This window comes from Falco punctatus (assembly GCF_963210335.1).
Source record: "Falco punctatus genome assembly, chromosome: 5".
Taxonomy (NCBI): domain Eukaryota; kingdom Metazoa; phylum Chordata; class Aves; order Falconiformes; family Falconidae; genus Falco; species Falco punctatus.
The window spans coordinates 39,343,976-39,356,361 of record NC_137584.1 but is presented as its reverse complement, the minus strand read 5'-3'; the positions used below and the strand labels follow the sequence as shown (position 1 = coordinate 39,356,361).

Sequence of the window (12,386 nt, the reverse complement as noted above, 5' to 3'; positions counted from 1 at the left end):
CACGTTAATACAATTAACAGCCACGTGCTTTGCCCTGGCACTGATGGCCTTGCTGTGCTGGAGGAGCTATCTTGTGGAGGAAGGAGTGAGAAAATTCAGACAGGAAGGGGAAACTACATGGTCCTCGACCTCATCAGAACTTCAAGACATGCAGAAAGATTACAGCCACCAGCCAGGCGAGCGGATTGCTGCCTGACTGTTCCAATGCTGCGATAATGGGGCTGACAGTCAGAAGCTGGAAGGGATGGACGCCCAGCAGCTGGGATCCTTTGCTAGAAACCTGGGGACTTAAAGAGGAAATGGAAAAGCAGCAGCAATCTGCAGTCTGTGGAGACAGCTCCTCTCAGGTGCGAGGGCAAAATATCCATTCAAGGAAGATCTTGTGAACTCCCCAGGAAAGGGGATTACCACAGATCAAGGCATCCAGTACCTGAGGGAATAACAGTGCTGGAAGTCGTCTACAGTGATCTATACAACAATGAGGGTCTCCAAAGATCCAGAGGATGCCCTGTGCACATGGGCCATGTAGAGGAAGGGGATTCAAAGTGCCCCAGTGTCATGTTCTAACAGCTTGGCAGCAACGTATTACCTAGATATAGATATGCCAACGGTGGAGAGAGTGTCTTCTTGACTCCAAAATTTTGAAGAAAACCTCTGTACCTCCTCATGCCTATGGGCCAGTGCCTTGATTGTCAGGGATGCCCCAAGAAATTATCCCTCTCCTGTCCCAGTCAGAGGGAAAGGGAGCCCCAGGCGCATGCAGCGTGGTGCACTGTATGACCAGGGGAAGCACGTAAGGAAGTGGGATGGTGATCCCAACTTTAATCTGGAAGCCTGTGTACACGAACTGAGAAGGAGTAGAGCTGTTAAGAAGGGGTCAGCTGAGAAGAGTGTCAGATTATTTGCTGCAGAGACACGAGAAGGCAATCAGCCGTCTCCCAGATGCAGAAGAACTAAGATCACCTCCCTTGATCCTAGCGAGGGGGCTTCTGATCTGGCACTGAAAGGGTCAGGCAGTGAATACTCTGACTGAAAACAGAAATAGAGGGTCCCTGCCTTCGGCCAGGAAGAAGAAGGGGATGACCGAGTATACTGGGACTGTGTGAATTCGATGGCTTGGCACATCAGACCCACAGAAATATAAGGCTTTGGTAGACATTGGTGCACATGCATGCTGGTACCATCAGGGTATGGGGCACAGAACCCATCTGGAGCTCCAGAGTGACAGGGGATTCCGCAAATTGTCTGTTTTGGAGGCTGAGGTGAGTTTAACAGGGTGAAGTAGGAAAGGCATTCCATTGTGACCGGCCCACAGGCCCTTTGTAGCCTTGGCACAGACTACCTCAGAAGAGGGTCTTCAAGGACTCAAAGGGGTACTGGTAGACTTTTGGTGTAGTCTACACAACAACACAGAGAAGACTGAACAGCTGTCTATCCTGCCTAGACTCTCAGAAGATCCCTTCGATTGTGGGACGTTTGTCTTCTGGAGCAATCATTATGCATACTGAAGCCCTGCTTCCTGGGAACTGGCTGGATATCGCCTACTGATGGGAAGTAGAGCATAAATCTTTTGTTTTCCTTTGCTTCTAATAAAACAAAAGCAAAAGTAATGTGTAAACTGGCTTTATTTTGATCCACAAGTTTTTTCTACGTATTTTCTCTCCCCTGTCCGATTGAGGAGGGGAGTGATGGAGCAGCTTTGGTGGGCACTTGGCATTCAGCCAGGGTCAAACCACCACATTCACGTACTTGAAATTTCTAAATTTAACATTTTGAAGCAATCTGCAATAATTTTAAGTTCAAGGGGACAACTTAGCTGCATACAGTTTCTTGTGTGTCTGAAGTATTTGCAGGTATTGAGGGCTTTCATTTTGAAAGTCAGAAAGTATATGCTCTATACTGTTCTTACTTACAATGCATCTGAATTCTGACTTTGATTTGACCAAAATTCTTTTACTGGATAATTCTGGTATCTGCACTACTTATTTAGAACTATATAATTCCCATTGCTCTGTTCTAGTTTCCTGGCTGCTGTGACAAACCTGGACAGGCCTTTTGCACTACAAGCAGTTTTTTTAAGAAGCTATAAAGAAAAGATATTAAAATTTTGTAAAATGTGAATTGACAAAAGGCAACAATTTAACAGTTCCTCCTCCCTTTAAAAACAGAAACCAAAGCATTATTCATGTAAACATTTATGCACATGATTAAATATGAGCATGCCTACTCATCTGCTACATCTGTATAAGCGTCTGCAGGATATCGGCCTAATTCCCAGTTTCCTTTCAACTCACTCATATTTCCAATCCATACTTTGGAACAAAAATAAGTAACTCCAGTCACTCACAGCACACCATACTTCCAAATCACTGTATGAACAATTATATGACAATTAGGGACATAAGTACCTCCGTTACATGGAGCTAAACAGAGACTCCAGCTTGGGACCTGAAAAGCATGAACCACGTTATTGCAAGCACTTTGCCAGAGTCATTAATCCTGTCTCTATACAGGATTGTGTAGCCCTGTGCTTATGATTTATAGTGTTCTTGAGACTCCAGCTAGTATAGGAACACGGCAACACACTGTGCTTTCTATATATGCCTGAAAATATTTATCACAGTCTTGCAGTAAAATGCCTAACTCCCAACTGCTCATCCACAGCCTTAACGAGAGCAAAAAATTGTAGAATTTGCATCCTTGTTGGAACAAAACAAAGCCTCTGGTTTTAGTAAAAGACACGTTCACAGGTACCCTATGTTATTTCACCAAAAGCCTTTTTTTCTTTTCCGCTGAAGCAAAAATGTGTTGTCTTTTAAATGTTACTTTAATGTGTATCCAAGTTAATTTTCCAGCCCCACTGAAGAAAGCTATCAATTACGAATCAAATGGTGGAAACTAGTATGACAGTATACTGTCCCATAAAAGGAAATGGCAGGTACAGTCCTGAAGCAAGATTTTAAAATACAGATTTGATAAATGGAGAGAAAATGAACTGGAGAAACAGTTCCATGATTCTGCCTAATTTAGTATATTTGAGAACCAGAAATAATCAGCACAACAAAATCTCATGAGGACCGTGTGGCTGAGGCGCAGCCCAGCAATTCTGACAAAGAATATCCCTAGTCCCTGCATGCTCCAAGTAAACTGCTAAAAATCACTATTACTAAACCCAACATTTTAAAAAATTAAGTAAATACAATGAGTCAAATTTTGTCATCAGTTCCAAGGAGGCACCTCCCATTCATCCTTCTCATCTATGGAACAGACCAGAAGAGAGCTGAGATATATTTTTTCCATGACCTTTTACTATTTTTCAGTGCCATGAAGCAGATAAAGAATTCCAGTGACGCAAGAGGAAACTGAAGGCATTTCTCTCTCCAGTTTTATGAATATGCTTGTCCAGCGGTTCACAGTTTTTGTTGTTTCTTTTTACTGTTCTTACCCACGTGAAAAATTGGTATTGCCACTTTTTTTTTTTTAATTTTACTTTATTTGGTTCCTGACAGTGAATATATAGCAATCTTATTCATCATCTGGACCGTCTCTTCAACCATTTCAAAGAGCCACTAACAAAGGAGGAAAAGCAAGCCCAAATTTTGCAGTCCAGCTACTGTTGCTCTACGATTGTGAGCAATTGCTGGCACCTTAGATGCACTGCTAGCAACACAGTACAAACCTTCAAAGGCCTTATTTCATTTGCAAGCCCAGAAAGCAGTCACAAAGAACAAAAGTGTTATGACAGAGGTCACCATCAGCATATGACATACCTTCAAAAGAGGACTGCTAATGAGCTGCTATCTATCCTGGACCCCCTGAAATAAATTGTATACACCTGTGAGTTCTCAGGAAGGTTTAAAATAAAAAAAAAAAAAAAAAAAAGGAAAAAAAGTGAAAAGAAACTCCCCATGTGTTTATGGGCAGCTGCCTCAAGGTGTGAAGCATTCTGTTTGTAGTTTGCACACATCTTACCATAAGCAGTTGGTTTTTCACCAGACCATAGTGAGGGGGAACAGTAACAGCATGTGAGAAGGGAAACAGAAGAAAATGAGAAATTGAGAAAACAACTCTGAAGTGATTGTATTTCTTGCAAGAGAATTTTTTGTGCTGTACCTGCAGACTATTTGTGAGGCTCAAAACAAACTCTACCTTTTGGAATACAGAAATGGTGGCATTCAGGGGGAAAAGCAAGGCTGCAACCTGAAGAGGTCAAGGCTACAAAATTGACTGGTAAAATATTAATTTTATCATTCAGTAAAATGCTGCAAGGTTGTAGTAATCAGAAGAAACTAAGTTGTATAAATTACTTTTATACTTTGCAATGAATTCCCTGTAAATGTGTGTGTGTTAAACACTACTACCACATGTCATATGATCGGCAGGAATACGATTTGGTATAAAAACTGAATTATTATTTTGTCTTGCGCCTATTAGATCTGAAGTGTATTAGTAAAGTAGTACAGGGATGCTTGATTCTGCTGTTCATAATCAAAAAGACTTGTTCATTTCCAAAGCTGTGAACCCAACAGTTTTCGTCCCTTCACTAAATTCCTACAAGAATTGAAGGAAATGGTTGCTATTGATAAGGCTTGAGTAAAACCTCTGGGAACAGCTAATGTGAGCTAAGGCAACTTGCAGCAGTTGAACATCTTCCTTGTCCTCTGCTGGACCCTCAGGACAATTCCAAACAACCTTGCCCCATCACTTCCAGAAATGAAGGACAGCTCAAGTGGCAGTTCCACCTCACTGCTGCAGCTGCCACAGTTCTTCAGTGCCCTTTGCATACCAGACATTTTGCAAGGCAGAGAAAAAGCCCCCAGCACAAAAGCGTGTTTTCTAAACTGCCTGTGCATCTGCCTATTAAAACAGCTCCTGCCCAAGTAACCCACTGGCTTGTGTGAGCTTTAACAGGCAGGACACAGGCTGTCTCCTCTCCATTTTTCACTTGGCCATACTGCTTTTTCAGTTAGCACACAAGATTCAGCTTGCTAACTTGGGCACATGCAAGTCAGTTTGCACGCTTCTACTAGGTCTCCTCTGTCCTGGATTCACTGAAAATGCTGGTTTTGTGCATCCAATATCTGCCCACACACCAACTGTTTGTCTGAGGTCACCATTTTTTAATATTTTTTTTTAAAACAGTCAGATGGCAACTCCACCTGTAAAAGGTATAGCAAAGATGGAAGTGAGAGACTATGCCAATAAAGGGATGAAGCATGGAAAGGAAATTGCAGAGCAAGAATCTCCTGTGCTTTCCAACATATTCTAATAGCTACATTCCCACCCCACTCCTTCCAAGAACAATAGGCACGGTTGCCTAAAGGTTATTCTTTCTTTGAAAATCAAAGTTCTTTGATTGTCTGCTCCACAGACTGCTGACCTTTTCACATTTCCCAAATGATGTATTAAAATATGCCATTCTGTCACAGCAGTTTTGAACTGTACCACTAATTCTATGTCTATTGGAACCAATATGCTAGGAGGCAGTCAGGTGTGTCACGTCACTCAGAAAAGTCAGTAAAAATATGTTTTTTCTTGCTTGCAGTTCTTCAAAAATGGACAAGAAAAAAAACACATAGCAGAAAACAATGGGCCTTATTATTGATGAAGAGACTATAAATGCATATTTGCCAGGACAATCCCTGTAATCAATGATTCATTACAATTATTACTGAGGAAAGATCTGTTTCTAGTAAGACAGGGAAGAAAGCACAGGCTTGCATGCAGCATCTGACTATTTCAGAACCCAGGTGTTCCCAAACATATTTTGAAAGTTACTTCAACAGATTTTTAAATACTTGCAGCCATACATACAACTTTAAGCTAAGTGGAGAATCATTTTTATCTACCAAAGGAACCTGTCAATATAAATTACTATCATTGTTTTCATTAAAATTTTTGCTACTTTATCTAGGAACTGATTACTCTTCCTCAGGGTGGAAGGCATGAAGTAGCCCATGACTTGCATTCCTTCCTCATGATCACCTAGGGGAACTCCATCATTGCATGTCGATGCAGAGACCACAGCAAAGCATGTGACAACTAGAGGTAAAGTATTTCTGGACAAAAAGTCTGAGCTGTAAAAGGTACTTCCAGAGGGGATGAGGTCAACTGGAATGAGAGCATCTTTAGGACACACTCTCTCAGGCAGTTTTTTCATCACAATTTGTACCCGCTCCCCAGAAATGCCTCTCTACCTAAAGACAGCAGAAGAGTGGAAGTGTGCCTGGAACCTTCATCACAAAGGCATAATTCACTAGCCAAGTGCTTAGAGACACACTTTTGACACATGCCACAGGAAACCCCTTGAACAACTAGAGGAGGAGAGAAAGAACACTGTGAACCAATACAGAGATGTAAATCCCTTCTGTTAATCTCCCTTTTTAGCTGCTTCCAAAATTCAACCTCATTTATATTCAGATTACTGTTTTATTGCAAAAGTAAATCCCACATCTCTACTGTTCTACTCTCTTGCCTGAAAAGAAATCTCAGGAGGTTGCAGGTCAGCCTGTATGCCTACCGGAACCTGGGATGCATTGGTCAATGAAGGTTCCTGAAATTTCCTGTCATCTGTAGTCCCTCAGTTGCATGACATGAGATCAAGCTGTGCATAGGCTTTGGGGCAGAGGGAGACACATGCACTGTATTGCTTTAGCCTCATGACACAAGTGAATTTGGGAGTAGAACTGATGAGGGGAGGCTGGTGACTTGCAGCTGCTTGTCCCTGCAGCTACTTCTTGAACACCTTGTCTGACCTTACTGCCAGTCATGGTTATGGATGATAAGAAGCCTGCACGCCACACAGGCAGCCTCCCTTGCTTAACACTGTGTACCTCCATGCAAGAGGGACAATGCTTTTTACTTACGAGAAATAGAGAAATCAACAGCAGTGACTACACAGGGGACTATGCAGAAGGTAGCAGAGGAAGGAGACAAAGCAGAGAAGACAGCCTGAGGTCAACAAAAAAAACCCTGGGACAAAGTAGTGGGTGGTGGTGAGAAGTAAAAGCTACAGGATGTGCAGACCAACAATCTTTTTCCTCTGAGAGCAAGCAAGAGTTATTTAAGAGGAAGCTCATTCACCTTCCTGAAATAGTAAAAATTTTTGTAGAGAGCCAATCACAACTAAAACACAGTGCTGTATTATTCATAAGCATTTGAGCAGTCTTTGCCTGGACTTGTCTAGTGATTATGATTTTTATGACAAATGCAGCAGTATAACATCTGCATTTTTTTTCCTAGTATGCAATAGGCTGTACCATTAATAATAAGCATGTAAACAGCACAAGGTCACACATTGCTTTTCATAGTAAAATAGTTTTCCTATCTTCCACCCACCCACCAAAGAGCATAAATACAGTCCAGATGTCACATTCCAACATAAGTTATATCAAATTTTATAGTATGATGGGGAAAGAAACTGGTTTGCCTTTCTCATAAACTGTTGAATATGACTTGCATTTGGCCCATGGCCACAGATCCATACCTTTGCTGCCCTGCCTGGACTCCTCGAATCCTTCCAGCAGGTCTAGGGGGAGAGGAGCTTCAGGTCCTGTGTGACCTCTCCCCGAGCAAACAGTTTTCCTTGTACACTGTAATAATGGTGTGCCACAACACACCCACTGACCTGAGGTGGGAAAAGGCCAAAGACCCCACTTGTACTTCTTGTTGGGGACACTGGCACAGAGGTTGTGAGTCTTAACAATACTCAGTGCAAGGAGTAAAAATACAAGTGGAATGAGCATAAATTGCTTCAACAGAGACCAGTACAGGAAACCTATTTAAGAAGGCAGAATTTCACTCTCTGCCTTGAGGTGAGTACAGATATTAATCTCTACCTCGCTCCATTTTACAAGATGAGCCAGGACCAACTCACCTAAGATAAACTTATTCGTACCCATTAAGACTTAAAGCCTTTAATCAGGCACCCTAACTGGAAATAGTCATATTTGTCCCAAGCATAATGTGAAATTCCATTAATTTCTGCATGCTGGAGCTCAGTTACCCTTCAGTCTTACCAGACACATTTCTGAGCTGTGTACAGATTACCATGGACATTTAAAACAAACTGCTTTGATCCTCAAGGGGAAAGTATATTTCTAACCTGTCTCAACTATTCTCTGAAAACAAAATGAAGAAACTATATTCTAGTCTTATGAGAGATTTTTACTAAGCTAAATCTAATGAAACTAGTTTTACCTCCTGCTGCTGCTTAGTGTTGATGAATAGGGGGCAAACACCCCTCCCCCCCAAGTTGTATCGGTAGTTTCATTGTTTAGATATCTATAGGCTGGAGGTTATTTTTACTACATCCTGTCAACAGTGAGGGGACAAAACTGCCAGGAAGAGGATGCATTAGGCTTTTACATTAACTGGTGGTAAAACTGCCCAAGATAGCCTAAGAGCTGGACAGTCACTTGCTGACTCAAGCGTGCTGTGTATTACCGATTTGTTTTTCCACATTAATGCTAAGTTCACATGACACTATAGATCCCACAATCTTACAGGCTTAGATCTCAAATGAAGAGAATCACAGTTTGCTAGAAGTACTGGAGAAGGCTTAGAAAAACCCAGCCTGTGCTGCTTACAGCAGTGAGCTCACACACCAGCAGCCCTGAATCACTTGCCTGGGCAGCCCAGTGAACAACTGCACTGGTAACACGTAATCCCAACAGAAAACTGATCATCTGCGTACACCTTCTGCTCATAGAAAATCACTCATTCCACTGGCTAACAGTTGGAAATGTTAGTCAGTACCACAGTCCAATTTACTACTAGATGCTTATTGACTTGCATCCAACTAGAAATGCACACTCATTATAAGCACAGGACTGGGAGCATGCATTTGTAGGTTGCTATTTGTGTCTTCTGCAGTTTGCAGTACTACACAGACACAACAGCTAGAAGAAAAGCTCCCTTCAGATGAAAAATTGACCTAAGAGGCCATCACATCGGTCCAAGCTTCAGTCAAGGCCTCAGAGTGAATTTATAATAGCTAAGCCTTAAGCTTTATCTTTCATTGTGCTCTAAAGTATTGCTTTTATATTCCATGTTAAATGGAGCCTTATGTCAGCCAGTAACGTTGGCTTAGGTTATGAAAATATATGATATGATTTTAAATTCAAGACCTAAATTTTGTGTTGAAGCCCTTGCTTAAACTTATCATCAAATGAAGTGATATTAAAATATCCTTTTAAAGTCAATAGAACTGGTTTTGAAAGGAATAGCATTACTTTTCAGAGTTATAGTGGTAATTTCAGTAAATGAAATAATTATTGAAGAGTGAAATGAAAGACTTTTTTTTTTTTTTGTACCTCTTCAATGCATTGTAGCGATAGAGCCACACCAACGTTTTTCTCTCTAGTCTCATATACTATACAGACATTAACACAGCATTTTGTAAAAAACTGGCATGGACCCTATATTCTCAATAGCTAGTGACCTTGACAAATGAACATTTAAGTCTCTGGGCCCATTTTTTCCAATCAAATTAACACAGTGTAGTCTGTAAAGAAAAAAAACCCAGAATCTGTTGGCTTAGATTCATTGTCCAAGCTTAAGGGAATTCAAAATATATGAACCATGTAGAAAGGAAAGTGCAAGTCAGATTTTAAGAATCAGTAGCACTTTTGTATTACAGAATAACAAAAACACGATCTAGGAAAAACATACGGATAATAACCTAGTAACATCATGCTAGTGATATTTTCCTGGTCATGACTGTACCCCCATGTACATGCAGTAATGTATACAAACTGCATGTACATTGTAAAGGGCAAGTTCTTCTTTTAGTAAAGCACTTAAACAAAATCTTAAATGGCAGGTTGCCAGTGATGCTCTACTGAGTGCGCTACAAAACAGCAAAATCTAACTTGGAAAAGATGCTACTGAAAATGGGAAATGAAGTTTGCTGGGCTTATATCTCTAGTGTTTTAGGTCTGATCTACAACATCAAGCTTTTGCTGGCCTAGCTTTGTTATTTGCGAGAACATGAAAATGAAATGTTGCCTGGTACACAGGTGTAACTTTGACCAGCCACAATCCTGCTGGGTTTGCTTCCATCTTTCAGGGAGACGTTTTACTGCGTTCCCCTGTAATACCAGTGCAAGCTGAATGTTCTTTGCTGGACTTTGTTATGCTAGAAAAAGTAGGAGCCTGTGGATTATCTATCAATCACAGGATTTCCAGCCAAAAACTGGAAACACTGGAGGATATTTGCTTTCCTCAGCTCAAACTGTTGCATCTACAGCAGAAGGAGTTACCAGTTGTGATTCACCACAGTGCACTTCGGGGAGGGCAGGGGCCAAGATTTGCAGAGTACAAAACCAGGTGGCAGGAACAGCTGTTGAAACAGTCAAAATGGCTATTTTTTTCCAGACATCCAGCACTCTGCATGCTTCTGATGAGAACTTCTCAGCCTTGTGTTGATTACTTGTTTACTTCAACCATCTCCACACGCTTGTTTCTCTGCCTTCTACTTCATTTTGCCTCCTTTCCTTCTCTCTCCCATGTTCCTCTCTCCCATGTTCCTCTCTCCTCCGTTCCCTCATTTTAGATTTAGTTCTACCTGAGCCTTCCTCGCCTCCAGAAGCACCGCACCTTATCAGTCCAAGTTTTGCTGAACTTCCTCTCCCTGCTATAGCCCCTCATTGCCAGCTCCCCCATCACATCCCCTGCTCGCAAAGTCCTTGGGGCATTTTGTCTCTTCTCAGCCAAAACACCTAGCACAGCCATGCCCGTTCTCACTCAACCGGTAGGTACTGACACAGAATAGCCACAGTCAAGAGTGACAGCTCCTCAACCAAACTGAAAGCTCACTGCTGCTCTTACAAATCTGTTATGGCAAAACATCTTAAAAAGGAAAGTATTTATAATCCATCATTCCTCCCTCACGTCCCAGCCCCTCCTTAGGCATGCCTGAGGCTCAGGGCATGGGCCAAAGAGTCAGGCTGTGGTGGCTGCTGGTCCCCAGGCGGGGACAGGCTTGTAAGTCTGTGAAATAAGCAGTCTAGAGCATGGACAAGGTTGGAGAGACAGATGTGTCTACGCATGTGTGCATGAATTTGTGTGCACATGCCTGTGCACATCCAGGGGCTGCAGCAAGACTGCTGATGGCATCAGGAGCTAGAACTGGGGAAAGCAGACAGGGGTCATGGAGAAACCGCAGTGCTCTGTGTGTATCTGTGGTAGAGAAACTGAACGCTTCAACTCATCACCACCTGATTGTCCATTTGAATTATAATCTCACATAAATATGTAACATTTAAAGCGCACAAAACATCATATACTTTTAGAATAGGATGTAGAGCAGCAAAAATGCAGAGATCTGTTAGCAACACATGACAGCAACGTTTATTTGGCATATAGAAACCAAATTCTTGATGATTTACTTGTTAATTCATGGTTACTTGTCTAACACATATTAGCTGTATGTAACAAGCACTGCTGTTAAGACTTTCCACATCAGAAATAATGCCAGTTAATACCATATTAGAAAATAATTAAAATTCAATATTAGATAACCTCCTTGGTACAAAAAAGTCATGGAACAATTTGTAGCTTGCAGGAGGCCCCCAGCTCTAAAGGGCCAGTGGTGTCTTTCTATTTGACACTGGATGGGCACAGCACTTCGCAGCCTTTTCTGCACTGGTTCTCCTGCCAGTGGTACCTTGATCTTGTTCTTGGGGACAGATGGGGTAACATTTGTGGTCTTTTATTACTGTGCTCTAATCAATCTAACCTTTTCAAACAATAAAGTATCTCTCTGACAGGCTGAAGTCAGGAAATAAACCCAAAACCTTGCAGGTTTGCGCATAGGTTTTACCACAGAGGAGAATACAGAGTGTAGCCAGTCTGCAGCATTTTGAAGACTATTGAAAAAAAATGGTGTACATTGTCTTTACTCCCAATAAATTTCTATTGTAATATAAATGCAGTTACTAATTCTTCCTCAACATTAACTAGTATTTATGGACAGTCAGAACAAAAAAGTAAACTCAATCCAAAATATCTGATCATTCACATCTTTCATTTTAAAGGTTGAGTAATTACAAGTGCAAAAAAATGTTTTAGAGTTCAGGCTATATTAAAAATGATCTTTAGAAATGTTTCTGCCATCAGAGAACTTAATTTTACCAATTTCTGTGCCCTTCTGTATAGACTGTGCAATGTTAAAATATTCTAAGACTGAGAACTCATAAAATACCAAAATGAGTAAGTCCCTTATGATCACTTCCTGAAAAAACTAAAGCTTGAGGTACTTGGGTGAAACAGTTAAGAAATATAAAGACCCTTGCTTCAGTCCTGCATTGAAGCAACAAGATTTGTGCATATAGAATATAGTCTCATCAAAGATGACAGACATTTCCACAATCAGACTAATATCA

The 12,386-nt window shown here is 41.3% G+C and overlaps 1 protein-coding gene across 3 annotated transcripts in view; it reads right to left on the bottom strand.

Moving 5' to 3' along the window:
- Window positions 1-12,386, bottom strand: part of RPS6KA2 (ribosomal protein S6 kinase A2) — a 315,925-nt gene that overhangs the window by 145,888 nt on the left and 157,651 nt on the right. The gene's annotated exons all lie outside the window — the stretch shown is intronic.